Source organism: Falco cherrug, chromosome 4 (assembly GCF_023634085.1).
Source record: "Falco cherrug isolate bFalChe1 chromosome 4, bFalChe1.pri, whole genome shotgun sequence".
Lineage (NCBI taxonomy): Eukaryota > Metazoa > Chordata > Aves > Falconiformes > Falconidae > Falco > Falco cherrug.
Genome location: NC_073700.1, coordinates 47,718,100 through 47,733,819, shown reverse-complemented (window position 1 = coordinate 47,733,819; position 15,720 = coordinate 47,718,100). Strand labels below are relative to the sequence as shown.

Here is a 15,720-nt window from a genome sequence, read left to right as displayed (position 1 = left end):
CTCTTCCCCCAAATCTGCAGTTGTGCATGAAAGCACACATATGTATTTACACATCACCGTGAAGTCAGACAGTTGAAACGGCAAACTCCTCAAGATCTGAATTCAAACCTGTGAAATCAGTTCTTCCCACCAAAGCAGAGAGATGGGAAGGCATCCTGCTCTCCAGCCCTGGGACAGCCCAACCATCACAAGGCCAGTCCATCAGTAAAGCCTCGTCACACAGATGCTGTGCACAGCATCATTGCTTCACTCCACTGAAAGCAGAGCAGGGTCTGCGGCCTCCGCTACAGCCCACTGAGAAAGACCTACAGCAAAAACTTCCCGTTTATGCAACCACAGGCCCCCAAGGACAGAAGATGAGCCAGGACACAACAGCAGCAATCATCACCACAATGTGAAAACCCCACATGACTGAGGAGGGGCTGCTGTGCCACCTTCACCCCTTGTCAACAAGCTGCAGAGCAACCCCCAGCCCGTGGCAGATAGCCCCAGCCCCACAGCTGCTGGGTGACACAGCAGTTCCCTGCTTACTGATGACACAGCTCCTTTATCAATTCAAACAGACAGGGAGGTCCAGAGCAGCCCTCAACCAGGCATGGAGGAAGGGGGCACCCCTGCAGCCCCAAGTCACCCAGGTTATGGGCTGCTCTCTACGAAGGTCTGGTGGTGAGAAAAGGGCTCCCTGGTGAAGTGCAGCCCCCCCACGCTGCCAGCCTGCGGGTGAACCACTCTCCCACCGCCAGCCCCTGCCTCTTACCCACCCTCCTCTTCTGCCTGAGCCACTGCACTGGCGTCATGAGCATCATTCGAGGGGGACGCTGCCCACTGGATGATCCATGCCTCATCACAGCAGGACGAGGCTCCAGAGAAAGCCCAGGCAGAGGTGTTTCAGTGTGATGAGTCAGAGATGGGGCAAGACCTCCCTCCACACGCCATGGGAGAGCTCCTCACAGCTCTGCTTACAGAGCACAAACCACAGCTGCGTCCCACGGGCCAGGCAGCAGCAGAAGGGGAGCAGAGGACATGGGAAGACGCAGCCATCCAAGCACTGTCTCAGAGGGAGTGCTGTCAAGTGGTGGGAGACATTTAAGAGCAGAGGAAGAACACGACCCTGTTGAGGACATCCTCAGAGATCCTGCAGCCTTGAATCCCACGTGCTTCCTTCCACCATTGCGAGGGATCAGCTGTAGCTTGGACAAGGGGCTCAACATCTGCTCTCCAAAGGATAAAGGACACTTCCCAACCCCTTTCCTATAACAAAAGCAAATTCCTGGATGTGTGTGTCTCCCTTCCCATCCTTTCCTCCCTCAAGCCCAAGCTGGGTGACATTCTCAAAAGCTTTCATCCACCTGGAGGAGATTTCTTGCCCACAGATGAACCTGAATGCACACCAGCACGGGCAAGCCAGGCGCTCTCCTCCCCAAGGAGCGGGACACCAGAGTGACACGCTCAGCACTTTTTCCCCCCCACTGCCTTTGGATGGGCTCCTAAATAACCTCAGGAGCAGGAGACTGGGAACAGACTGCTGCCCTCAGATCCTCACGCCATAGGTCTCCCCACAACACTTAATGGCTTGAAACTGGCTGGAGCTGGCTCAGCAACACTGAACAACCCAGCATATCCCCACTCACTCCCAACTTCCAGGGAGCAGGAGATCAAAGTTAGAAGAGCACTAGCTTTAAGCGCTTCCATCTTCCCTTCCTGCAGCTCCTAAGCAGCCACAGAACGAGCAAAAGCCCTCCCTCTACTCGCCATTTGCATGGCCTCCTCATATGCAAGGCACAGGGAGCAGGGGGTTCCCAGCACATCAGAGGCTGTGCCCCTGGAGTCAGTAGGGAAAAGGCTCCTCCAGAGCAGGACAGACAAGGAGCCCGAGGACTATCACCAGCACACTGCACCAGCCTGACAATTTACGTGCCAGGACACAAACTCACTCCAAGAGCAGGTGATGCTCGCTCTTCTCCTGGAAGCCACCATCTCTGGAAGGCAGAACATCCCTGCTGCCAAAACTGGAGTCACACTGCAAGTCCACAGCAGACTGTTCTTTTCTCTAAACTGCAGCTTTCCAAGCGGCTACGCATGAGAAAACCCCCTTTCATTATGCCCTCTGTCCCACCAGAGTCATAGAAGGGACCTTAAAGAGCACCTCGTTCCATGGGCAGGGGCACCTCCCACTAGACCAGGTTGCTCCCAGCCCCGTCCAACCTGCCCTTGAACACTGCCAGGGATGAGGCACCCACAGCTGCTCTGGGCAGCCTCTGCCAGCGCCTCGCCCCCCTCACAGTGACAAATATCTCCCTAATATCTAATCTAAACCTATCTTCTTCCAGCTTACAGCCATTCCCCCTTGTCCTGTCACTATGTACCCTTGCAAAAAGCCCCTCCCCAGCTTTCTTGTCAGCCCCTTTAGGTACTGGAAACTGCTCTAAGATCTCCCCGGAGCCTTCTCTTCTCCAGGCTGAACAACCCCAACTCTCTCAGCCTGTCTCCATGGGAGAGGTGCTCCAGCCCTCTGACCATCTTCGTGGCCTCCTCTGGACTCATTCCAACAGGTCCATGTCCTTATGTCGGGGTCCTCACTGCTGAACACAGTACTGCAGGTGGGGTCTCACAAGAGCGGAGTAGAAGGGGAAAATCACCTCTTTTGACGAAGCCCAGGATATGGTTGACTTTCTGGGCTGCAAGCACACGTTCCTGGGCCATGCTGGGCTTTTTGTCCACCAGCATCACAAGTCCTTCTCCTCAGGGCTGCTCTCAGTCCTGGAATCCAGGCTACCAGGGAGTGCTAGATGATACCAGGCGTGGACACTGCTGTTTCAACACTTGTACTTGACACCCTGACCACATCTGTCACACCAGGGTGGACACCCCAGAAAAGATCCCATCCACTTCCCTGCGTTGGCATCCACGCCATACAGCTCCAGGGACTAGGCACACACCTCCTTCCCTCCCAGCAAGCTGGGCAAGAATGCAAGCAGCAGCATTAGCCATCTTATCTTTGTGGTGTCTCTAGTCACAAGCTCCAGGAGCTTTCCAGACAGCTGATGCAAACGATAAATGCCCCCTGGCTCTTACACTACTCCTTGCAGCAGCTGGTTCGAAGCACTTCACCAAGACAGTGTCATTACAGAAGAGGGAACTGAGGCACAGAACTGCCTAATATCGCACAGAAAACAGCGGCAGAAGAGGGAGACTAGCTGTCCCCAGAGGCTGCTGTGCCCTCTAAGGGCGCCTGCACAGAAGGTGGCACTGACCACAGGTACCTTCTCCAGGCCAGGGCAGTAACCCAGCCTCGTGCAGCACCACCCACTCGGTGCTAGGAGCAGGTCAGAGGCCTGGCTGCAGCGATTGCCAGGTTGGTTTCAGATTTGTCTCCTGGTTCACATTTCCAAGAGGCTGGTAGAGCAGAAGCCTGAGGCCAGCAGCTCCCTCCTCCTCACCAGCACCACCCTGGGCAGCCACTACCTCTTAAAGAGTCCTTGACCTTCTGGCAGGGGATACAGAGGGACACTGGCGGGCATTTATCTCCTGCTTCCACCCTGGCTCTGCCACTCCAGGGCTCTCACCAGGTAGCGGTGGGGAAAAGGAGGGACTCCCAGCCCTGACAACCGAGGAGGGAGGGTGAGCTGTGCTGTACCACCCCAAAATCTCTGTGCAGAGCCAGGGAGGCGCTGGGAGCACTCGCAGGGGATCTGAAAGCTCAGTAGCACAGCCTAAGCCAGGAAAAGATGCTGGCAGCCAGGCAGCTCAGGGCAGCCCCACTGCCCCCACGAGGGACGGGGTTGGGATCTCTCTGCTGCAAAGCAACCAGCTCCTGCCAGGAGAGCACAAATCCCATGTGAGCGGCTTTGAAAAACCAGACAGTTTTTCCCACTCACCTTCATCTACACTTGCCATGGGCAACTGCTGTAATACAGATTTGTCCAGCACCTCAATTTACAGGGCTTCTTCCCAACCCTGCTTGGGGACCAGGGCAGGGGAGGAAGCAGCAGAGATGAAAGCCACAGCACTGGAGGAATGAAAACCACAGCCTGCTTCATCTCGCACCTCCAGGATTTGGGATAGTTACTCATCCTGCAGGGAATGGGGGCAAGTTGAGCACTCTGGGGTCTTCAGCTAGAAGTGGTTTCCAGAAGGGAGCTACTAATGAGTCACTCACATGCCAGCTACAGTTTAAAGTGGGGAAAGAGACTCACAAGGACTCCAACCGAGCAGATTCCAAGTGTACATCCAGCCCAGCTGCCAAAGGCTTGTGCACTGCAACGACGAGATGCGTGTGACAGCAGGGTTCCCTCGCTCCTCAGCCCATCTGGGGACTGTCACTCTGCAGAGATCTGCTTGGCCTCCTGTCATACGTATCACTACCAAACCCTTTTCTGTCAGCAGGAACTGGGTTGGCATAAGCACTTTTAATAGTAGGATATATTTTTTTCTCCCCTTAACCCATATCCTCTTGACAGAACCAGGTTAGGAAGCAGCTGGACTGGCAGATCTGGGGTAGCCTTTTGCAAGACAAGGTAGGGGAAAAAGGGGTGCCTGGATCCAATTATCTCTTCAATCACTGAACTACAGCTAATTGCAACTTCCCCAACTACCCAAGGGTCACACGGAATGGGGGAACAATGCCAGCTCTGCGCTGTCCCAGCCCAGTCACTGTGCTCCAGAGCAGGCCTTTCACCCTGGAGAGCCCCGAAGCGGGGTGGGTGGAGGGAGTGTCCTTCCCACTGGTGACAAGGTCTGTTTCCATTTCTGGGTTGCAGAGCTGCAGCTCTGCCAAGCCTATCTGTCCCACATTCAAGCAAACACCATTTCCCCCTCTGCCTTCTTCCCCAGGCTGCTCAAAGCCCTACACATTTCCTCTCAAATGACTGCCAAACCTTAAGAACCGGGAGAGAAGAGGAGGAGAGTAGGGTAAGCCTCGGGGGGGGGGGGGGTGTTCATAGGGAAACCTCCCCCCAAGAGCTGTCAAACTGCTTATGCTGAGATGCCAGCAGAATCACTTCTCTACTGCAAAGTCACACAGGAGCTGGCCTGCTACCACCCTGGCTTATGTATGCTGCTCCCAGCTCTCCACCCCAATGGGGACAGTCCCCCAACAGGGACAACACCACAAGCAGGACACACAGCCCAGACCATGGGAAGGAAAGAGTAGCACCATGCCATTAATCTTTCTTGCAGAATAACTGGGGCGGAGGGATGCTCTGTGGCACGACAATATCCATCAGCTTACATGCAAGTGTCAGCAGCATCTTCAGAGAAGCAACGAGCAATCCATGAGGCATTTATCTTCCCACCCCCTCTATTACAAGACCAAGCAGCTCAATCCATTACACATTTCTCCTTGCAACCTCTCAAAGGTACAGAAGCGATCTGCTTATTTTACAGATGGAGAAGCAAAGCATCCAGGATCTCTGAGAGGAACAGGGGGGTAGAGAACGGCAATTCCCAACTAACTGGGACAAATTCCTAAGATCTAGACAAATACCCCAGTCTGCTGGCTTGCACGAAGGGGTAAGCTGCAGAACAGAGGGGCCAGAGACCTATATCCCACTCCTAGGCACGCCACGAACTGTTCAGAATCTTATCACTCCTCCATCCCTCACGTGTAGAGGATGAGACTCACAACCGATAAAGCACTGTGACAGCTTTGTGGATTAAGGACTCAGTCTGATTTGCCACCAACCTCCACGTTCCAAAGGTTGTTTCTCATCTTCCCTTGTTCCCCATCTGTGTGTATTCTGCACAGGATCAGAAGGCCAGGACCAAAACAGGAACACCACAGGAGTGGCTACAGAGGTGCTGTGGACTGGGAAAGGAAACTTTTCAGGGGATTCATCCAAAAGACTCCTCTCTCTGTCTGTTCGATCTAGCGTGACCCTGCTGGTTGCTTCCTTTACCTCACCTGCTCAAAACCTGCTTCTCTGGGCCCTACACAAAGGGCTTAATTTATGAAGTGAGAGGGATCACCCACATGAAGGAACACACAGGATACACCCCCCAGGATGACCCATTTCATCTTGCTGCTGTTAATACCTGGAACATTATTTGCATGAACAAACTGTCCCTTCTGCCTCATTTCTGGGCTCTCACTTCTCTGTTTTGTCCCAGAAACCCCAGCCAACACACGTTCACCCTTCTCTAGTACACACTTCCATCCAAAACCAAAACTTTTTTTTTTTTTTTGAGTTAATTACTCCTGTTTCTACTTCCCATCACTTCCTCCAGTCCCTGCAGACAGGACACAGATCCCCTGGCTCCCTCATTCATTATACAGCCAATCTGTGGGCCTAAACCCATCAACACTCATTATGGAAACGGACCAAGACTTCCCACAGCTGCACAGTGCTGCTGGGTGCCCACCCACAGCCAGCCCCATGGGTGCGTGCTCAGAGGGGCTGCCAGCCACGCTCGGGAACATGAGCCCCTTCCTCAGCCTTTCAAACTGGGAACACAACCACAGAGGGGATCTGGGCTGTAGTGTGGACGCCAGGGCCCTTGGGTTGAACAGACACAGCTCAGTTATCACCACTGAGTTATCACCACCATCACAGGTGCTACCAGGTACCTGCAGAATATGCAAATGAGGGGGGAAGTCAGTTTGCCACCTTCCTATACAGTCCCCGATCCCTTCCGAACTCCAGCACCATGCCACCTCCGAGCTAGATGGGGCTCAGACAAAAACCTCTGCTTCCCCAGTGCCAAACCTGTCACTGAAGGCCAAAGCCATACTCCAGCTGGACTTGGCTCTCCTTAACGTGGCTTCAGGTTGGGACCAAGGGCTGCCTGCAAGGCCTTTGCTACACCAGGAGGAAGTTCTCAGCCTCTCAGAGCTGGGCTGAACTCTGCATACAGGAGCCCAGGCAAAGCCTTCCCCTTGGACTGGCTTACGAACAGCCCCACGCCTTTGATTTTCCTTCAAGAGAAAACACATTCTTTCTGTATCTAAGCGTAACACAGTCAAGCATGGCCAAAAGCATCCAATCAAGGGCACAGAGCACAAGAAGTCAGGGCAGAGGGTTACCATGCTCAGGGAGCCCAGACGTTACATCTGGGCCCAGAATTTCTGACCTGCCCTGTCTGCAGAGAGGGGGCTGCCTGACCTGCCTAAGGCCACCTAAGGAGCTGGGAACAGAAGGAGAAGGCACCTCTCCTTCACCATGTCCTCACACACCACAACCAGCCCACACTGCTTGCAGAGATGCCTGCATAACCTGACCTGAATGCTGACGTACACCACCTGTATCCCAGCACACAGCCGCGCTCTGCTCAGAGACATGGGACAAGCCCCACGCTGACCAGCAGGAGCACACATCCTTATGGGCTTACTGGAGGCTGCGCAGTGGTGTTTGTGGCAGGCTGCAAGAAGGATCACACAGAAAGGTGAGAGAGGACAGAGGAAGCCATAAGCACCTCACAGAGCAGGTCCAGGGAATGGAAAATCCTGCCATTAGCAGGATCCACTGCAGAGGATTTCACAGCTAACGAACTCTCGCCACCAAAGACCACAGAGAAAGCAAAAGCAGCAGAGCATTTCTTCTCCAATAATCTGCTTTTATCGGGAGTCGATGCACTTTTCAGCCCAGCTGCACTCACCAGCCTCACACCTGTGCCTTTAAATCCCCCTTGGCAGCAGGAGCGCAGGACTGGGGCTGTGTGAGCAGACACACCCTGTGCTGCCGCCTGCTCCAGCGCCCGAGCACACAAACATTTCCTTCCAGCCGCTCCTGCGCTGCGGCTCTGCCAGAGCAGCCTTGGTACCTGCCAGAGCCGCGCTGGAGGGGGAACTCGGGCTGTTTCACATAGACCTGTAAATACAGAGACTTAAACTCATTTCCTGAAATCCCCCCTGCTTCCCCCCCAGCAGTGGACATTCTTCCCTCAAACTTCTTAAGGCAAACTGCTAGAGTCGAACAGGCATTCCTCATCACAGGCACAAGTTAAATATTGGCCCTAAAACAACAGCAAGTGCCTTGAAATAATTCTGGCTGGAGAAGCACCGCTCTGGACTTTGATTTCTGGCTCTGAACAAAAATAGGAGCAAAGCACCAAGTGTTACACTCTTCTCCCAGGAGAAGTCAGATTTCAGGCTCCATAAGTCCTCTGCCAGGACCACAACCAGCAGCAGGAACCGTCCCCTGCTCATGTGTTATCACACCTCAGGTGTCTGCTGTCACCGAGCCAAGCCCGCTGCAGTGCATCCTCTGCACTGTGCACAGGATTATTTTGAGTCTCATTTCCAGGTCTGTGCTTACATATACTCAGAGAGACATTAGAGAAGACCTGCTGGGAACCATGGGTGCCATCCAGACTGCAGTGAGGGCATTTGTACCATTTGTACACATTGTCCCCCCCCGCTCTGACTGCACTGCCACTATTCTCAAAAATGCCCACCTTTCCATCCAGCCATGCCCGGCAAACTGATCTCTCCAGTGCAAAAGATGCTCCAGGCTGTTCCTGCTATGCAGGCAGCCCAGCTCCCTGACAGACATGCTAGGTCTTGCAAGAAAATATCTCAGCAAGGTAGAAGCCCAAGGAAGTCAGAGAGGTGTCAGCACAATAAGACAGAGGGAAAAGTGAGGAAAAAAAAAATATGTAAAAATGCAGTGAGGTCAGTACACCTGAAGCATGGCAGCACCCGGGCTCTGGGATGCTGTGGGCATTTTCCACACAGCACAGGGGAGCAGAGCTTCCATCGTGACTCTGCAGCCAGGCGTGAGCAGCCAGAGCCCCTGCAGAGCCGGCCTCACCTCACCCCAGAGCAGCACTGCGATGCCCGTCTCTGCCAGCCAAGCCCATCAGCAGACAGGGCTGCTGTATCACCATGCTGCTCACACACCTCCTGCCGAAGGCAGGCCTGCGTCTGCGCTGCACAGCTGAGGCAAAGGAGCCCCTGCCAAAAACCACCTGAAACCAGAGTTCACTCCAATGCAAGGGGTCTGCCCACCTTTTCTCCGTGGCAAAATGCCACATTTACCCAGGGAGCTGCAGCTAGAGAAAGATTACTGGCAACAAGCATGGGTGTCCCCCAACAGTATACTGCACAGTAACTTGCATTCCACGTTTCTTCTCTATCCAGCTCAGCTCAGTATGGTGTGTGTTAAAGGAGCTTCCCCTTTCACTCTCCTGAACAGGGTGCCTGCAGACCTGGGAAGCCAAGGAACACCTTGCTCGGCCCCCCCTGCTCCAAGCAGCGGGCCTGGGAGGCAGAAGAGGGGCCTGAGCGGTGGAGAGCTGCTCCCTGGCAACATCCCCTGCTATCATGCGAGACAGAGCTGCGACAGTCTGCTGTGCTGGAATTCCTCTCTCTGCTCCCTTCCCTTCAGGCTGGAGAGTTCGCTGGGGACTCTGGCAATCTCTTCTCGGCCCCTCTGAGCGGGCAGACAGCCGTAAAGAAAACAGCATGGGTTTAAAATCAGCTGCAAGTTACCCTGGAGGCAATGTTAAAGCTCCATCCCTCCGAGCACTTCCCATTCCTTCCCCAGTTGCCCAAGCCCACTGAGCAACGAGCTCCAGCAAGTTTGTGCAGGAATTCTCAAGGCTCAAGGCGGAGACTAGTCTGTACCTGTCAGCACCAGCACCTCCAGTGCCTCGTCCCGTGGCACGCTGACCCCACACCCACCAGAGGCGACTGCTGCTCCTCAGCTACCAGCTGCTAGCAGTCCTCTCAATGTACAGACCGTACCTCTGCCTCCAGCGCTTGCTCCAAGTCGCAGCCTTAATATTCTCTGTACTTGGGAACATAAAAGCTAGACTTCAACCCAAACCTGCACTGCCTTTGGGATGAGGAGTTGGCAGAGCTGGGGGCGGGGGGATTCCACAAGAGCCTAAGCCTGCCCCTCACCCACATGTATGGCACAGAAAGTGCTGGAAAGCACCACCATCTCCCTGCATCAAACTGGGGAAACCAGGCAGAGAGTATAAACTTCATCACTGCCAACAGGCCATGCTAAAAAAAAAAAAAAAAGGGGGGGGAAAAAGGTTTCTTGCTTTGTTGTTTATACCTCAGTGCTATCTCAAAAGCAAAAAGCAGCCAAGATTTTACACCTGAAAACATCAGGCGTTGACCAGAATCTGTAAGAATGGAGGTTCCAAGTACTACAAAACCATTACACCTCCGTTCTGGTTTTAAATTGGATTACTGCTGACCTTTCAGAGTCCGCTGTTCAGCACCCCCGCACCCAGACGACAGCCACTCTCAGCAAGGCTTTCCAGCCTCCAGATTGGGAAGGGGAACGAATCCCCAGAGACGCGGCCGTGCTCCCAGGGCACCCACGAACCGCTCCCAGCACCACTCCTGCACAGGTCTGCTCAGCTGCAGCTAGTGGGGCTACAAAGCTCTTCCAAAGGAAAGCTTCACAAAACCCAAGTCCAAGACCAATCTTAACCCCCGTTTATTAACTTAAGAACATCCCGCTCAGGCTGACAAAGCCTGTGCATCACCTGCCAACTGTCTAATTTACCATTTGGAAAGCAAACGCCAGGCCTCCCTCATTAAAAAACATTACATAACATTAAATAACAAAGGGCTACAGGACATTCTTGAGTTGGTGGACATGTAAAATGAATGATTAAAAAAATTAACGCTTTTCTTCCAGACTCTCTCAGTGTCTCAAACACCCTGCAAGCCCAATGAGCTCCTTATATCCAAAATACAGCTGCAACAGTGTCTTCGCTCATCCCAACTACTGCTCTCGCATTCAACTTACTGCCATCTCTGCCCCACAGATGCTACACAACATGCAGCACTTCCCTGCTCTTTTTCAAAGCACACTCCCCACCAGACAGCAGCGGGGCTGCATTCTGCTGCCTACCATCTGACACCGGAGAGGAAGCCAAGATCTCAGCCTGCGGTGCAGGAACCCTTCCCAGGCCTGAGGCTCAGCTCCTCCAGAGCTCGCAGGACAGGACTCCAGGCTTCCCTCACATCACCACCTCAGTACAAGTCTTTCTAGCCGACAAGATCCTGAGAGCATTTGGTTTTACTGTCACAGGTAAGCAAGCCTCAAGACACTGAGACCTTTGTTTCCTACAGGTGAGAATGTTTATGCTGCAACATTTTAAGTGACATGGGTCCAACTGCAGTGGAGAAGGCACATGTCAGCAGGGTACTGCTTGGAAAATGTAACTATCACCAACCTTCCAGCAGTATACAGACTTCATGGGCACTGGGAAATCTTCCTGGATTCGCCTCACACAGAGAACTTCTGTTTGTCATCTTTTTGGAACCATAGAAGCCAATTCAGTCTTTAAAGAACTAACTGAATTCCTCTGCTCCAGGAGCAAACTCTTTACTGTGGGCCATGAAAGAAATCATGGACATCTTGCTCCCTGTAGCATTTTAAAATGCTCTGCAAAGTCTTACCTACAAGTTTCAGCTTACCTGAAGAGCCATATCCTAAATTGCACAGCATGGGATCATCTCAGTGCTTATCAAGCGCACCAGTCTGCTGCAATGTTACCACCACAGCAAGTGGAAGACAGACTGACTTTTTGTGGTTTTTACACATACTGCACTTGCACCCAGAGCGCACTGTACCACCCCTCCCTCCCTGTCACAGCAGGGCTGGTGGAACCTGTGAGCAGTGGGGATCACAGCTCTGAGCATCTCAGGTCAAGATAAGCCTTGAAAGGGCAGACCCATGTCTTACCCTGGCTGCCAGAGAGCCATCGGCAGCTGGTAGTGTAGTAAAGACAAGGCAGGAGGTATCCTGGAACATCTCAGCTCGATATATGCTCCACAGTAAGCTTTTTTTAAAAGCCATAACATGCAAGGAAGGGGCTGGCCAACAGGAAGGGCTGCAAGGCTGCAGCCTCTGCAGGGATTTAATAGAATTTCCCAGGAGATGGAGGGCAGCTAGCGTGAATCTGGGAGCCAGACAGGATGCCCCAATACTCTGTGTTCATGTGTTCAGCTGCCCCAGCAGAAAGTCACCTTTACACTTTCCTCACAACCAAGTACTCCTTCTCCACAGTGATGGACCTGCTGGAGACACAAACTTCCAGTAGGAAGTATAAACATCCATTCAAATAAAACCCCCAAACTATAAGCACACAGCTTTTCTAACAAGAAGGTAACTCTTTCTCCAGTAGAAGCCCAGAGTTCCTGAGAGAGCTGCTCCCCCTCCTTCCCCTCCCGGCTCACATGGTACAGCAGGACCGAAGCAGTCTCCAAGCCACGCCACGGCTGGGCCCAAGGAAGGAGGCACCGTTTCACAGCTTCTCACTGCGTCCAGGACAAGGCAAGTCTGCCTAGTCAAAGCCCAATTACAGGGCTGTGGGCAGAGCTGCTCCCACGAGCTCTGAGCGAAAAGCCACTGTAAGCACACAAAGGAAGCTCCTGTGTTGGCACCCAAGTCTCTCCCCTCTCAGCAGCACTACAAAGGAAAAGGGTTTGACTCCTGATACAGCTGGAAGTCACCAGAGTATCAAAAGGCAAACCAGGGCGCTGCACACTGGTACCAAACCCCACATTAACCAGCCCTGCTGAGCTAAGAAAGAGCATCTCTTCCACAGCCCTGAGGTCCACACCTCTCTTGCACATCCCCAGGAAGGAGCCAAAGCACAACAGGGGCTGCTGCTCACCCAAGGCTTCCTCACCACCTCAGACATGCCTTTAGTGCCTGGTGCTGCTTTTCGGATAGAGGAACTGCAGGGAGAAACAACTTCCCACCCAGACTGGCTCATGCAAGGACTGGTCCGGTCCTTCTAGCAGGGTGTATGCCCCCAGACCAGAGGCTAGGCGCATACCTGGCCGGAGCAGCCAAAGCAAAGGATTGCTGTTCCAGCACAGCTCATCAGAGCTCCTCCTAGCTAGAAAAACTGTGGGGGGGTGGGAGTATGTGTGTGTGTGTGAGGAAGGTGGGGGGAAAAAAGCTACAGAGCACAATCAGGCCCGAGTCCAGTAAAGATGTTTATTGGCAGTTGCTCTCAGACATGTCTCTTCCAGCCCAGTGGGGCTGGAGGGGGTGGGAGAAAAAATACTGATTGTCCACGAGCACAGCCCTCATGTCATTCTCATTGATCCGCTGAGTCACTCCCGTATTAACAGTTTTGACAACAGTCGGGCTGCACAGGAGCTCAGAAATGGAATACAAAACAAGAGGCGATGCAAAGCCTCTCCCCATACTGACACCAGCAGAGAGAAGCACTCGGAGGGCAGAATCCAGAAACCTGCTGAACTGCAAGTGCCAACTTCCTCCTCTCCACTCACTCTTCTGAAGAGTGCTGCAACAAGAAAACCAAACACAAACCACACTGCAAGGGCAGGAACACAGAGCTCCATTCAGTGCAACCAGAGAAACTGCCGGACAGAAAAAGTCTCCCCTGCAAGCCACCACCAACTGTACCCCAGTCGTTTTGATGCAAGTGCAAACCAGAACAGCAGCTGTTTTCGCAAAGAAGCTACAGAACTGATTTATAAGGCCTTACAGATTTGTAAGCTAACGAGGAGGAGATCAAATCCCAAGGCAGACTGACACAGGAGGGCAGTCATCTCTACAAGCTGATGAGACAATCCCCCCCAGGGGGAACTGGGGGCTCCCCAAACATGCACACTACCACAGACCCAAAAGAAGCTGCCACCAGGCAGGCAGCAAGTTGGGGTTAGACCATCCTTGTCTGCACCACAAGACTACAACCCACTCAGAGGCCCAAAAGGTGCTATGCAGCGATAAAATCATCACCAAACAACGTTCCTGTCTGTAACACACCAAATTAAAACAAAACCAACAAATCTTTAGCAAGTTCCTCACAGCAGTCAAGCCTACCCTGCCACAGAGAAGGCCTCTCCACAGGATCCCCATGGAGGCCTCCTGCCCTAATTTACAGCAATTCTTTTTCAGACGCACTGGCAAACACCAAACGTTTTCTCCAATCTGTTATATAAGGCCCAATTTTTAAACCTCTGTGCTGGCAGTGGGGAGATGGGGGCATGCTGCGTGTGGCAGGCTGACCGGACAGTCCAGCTGGCAGATGAACTTACACACTCCTCATAATTTATTTCCAGATATTCAGCCACTTGTACAAAAGGAAAACAAATGGATTAGTTAAGGAGGCAACTTCCAAACACACAGGTGCAAACCCTTTGCATGCTTGCAATCATTTTACACACTGTTTCACCAGGGTTCTAGTTACCTCTAGCTTCTTTAAAGTGGAAAAATTTCACAGCAACTTGAAAGAGGTTTAACAAACTTTGTTTTTTAACTTCCGAAATACACCTAACATGGCAGGTCACGGTAAGCCACTCCTCAAAAGACACCTCCCCAAACATCCTCACAACACCACATTATCTGGCCCCCTAGGTCCAAGGGCCTCACTCAGCTGCCTTCTGCCAGCCACCAAAGAGGAGCCACAGGCCCCTGGTGGCCCAGCTCCACAGGAGAGCCGCCTCTCTGCAAACCTCTCTTCTTGGCTGCCTTAGGAACAGCTAAAGTCAGCTCCTGTCTGGTGGGGGCAGAAGGGGGAGGGTATTTTTCCCGTTTCTCACATTCATCCTCACCCGCTTTGCTAAAGAAAAGAAAGCTATTTTAAATACCAGATTCAGCACAGTCCCTTTCCCCAAATAAACACTTCCCAACCCCTCTGGAGAGAGGAAAGCCACATACAAAGGAGCCAACATCCTGCAAGGCTCCGGCTCCCCCGAGCAGGCCAGGGCAGGGTGCAGGCCAGGGGGATAAACCCGGGCTGGGCCGGCCCCATCCCCACCAGCGAGCCGGCCTCGAAGGGGCCTGAGGGGGGGGTGTCGCGATCCCAGGTGGACCCGGGCCCCCTCCCCAGAGCCACAAAGCAGGAATCGCCGGGAGGGAACGGAGCGAGGCGGACCTGGGCCCTCAGCCCCCCGGCCCAGCCCGGCCCTGCGGCCCCTCCAGCCCCCCGCGCCCGGACTGACACCCCCGCACACACACTGGGGGGCCCCGCCTGACCCCCGCCCTCAGCCCCACCACCCCCGGCCTCCCCCCGGCACCCACCTCGCCCCGTGGCCCCCACAGCCCCTCCTGCCCCCCGGGCCCGGCCCGGCGCCCCCCGCCTCCCCAGCGCCCCGGGCCCGGCCCCCGCCGCCCGCGGCACCGCCCAGCCCGCCCCCCCCCCCGTTCTCTCCGGCACTGCCCGGTCCCGGCCAGGGCGAACGGCAGCAACAGGGCCCCCGGGCCCGGCCCCGGCACCCCATGGCGGCGTTTACCTCCGCGGGCCCTCAGCGGCGGGCCGCGCTGCCGCTGCCCCGCGGCCGCCTCCCCATGGCGGCGCCCCCGGCCCGGCTCTCCTCACGCCGCCTCTCGCCTCCCCTCACCACTCCGCGGGCAGCGGCCAGCCAGCGACAACGCTACGCCGGCGGCGTAGGCTCCGCACGCACCCATGCGCCCCCCGCCACGCCGCCGGCGCAGGCGCCCTTCCAGAATACCAACTCCGCGGCGAAGAGGCCCGGCAGAGCCCGGCGCAAGCGCAGCCGGCGGGAGGGTGGTGGCGCAACGGCGTTGGCGTAAAGCGCGTTCGAGAATAGGAGGCTTGAGGCGAGCGACGGGAGGAGCGGCTTTGCGGCAGCGCGAGGCGCTTTACGGTACCGCCGCGTTTGGCGGCTACCAGTGGGGCCTCCCTTTAACTCCCCGCTGCCCGGCGGGAGGACTCGGTATGGGCCCCCGCGTCATTTACCGCGTCAGGAGACGGTTTGGGGCACAGCTACCCGCGTAGGGCCCAGGCCCCGCTATAGGGTACCCTGTAGGTGCA

General features: G+C 54.6%; 1 protein-coding gene across 3 annotated transcripts in view; it reads right to left on the bottom strand.

The window, feature by feature from the left end:
- CSNK1G2 (casein kinase 1 gamma 2) overlaps window positions 1–15,337 on the bottom strand; it is a 46,397-nt gene extending 31,060 nt beyond the window's left edge. For 2 of the 3 annotated variants that reach the window (XM_055707766.1, XM_055707768.1), the window contains exon 1: window positions 15,179–15,337. The gene's annotated coding sequence lies outside the window, so the exon portion shown is untranslated. Of the gene's footprint in view, window positions 1–5,683; window positions 5,807–15,178 lie in introns of all 3 variants that reach the window. The other variant, XM_055707767.1, reaches the window with a different exon arrangement.
- Between the last annotated feature and the right edge of the window lie 383 nt (window positions 15,338–15,720).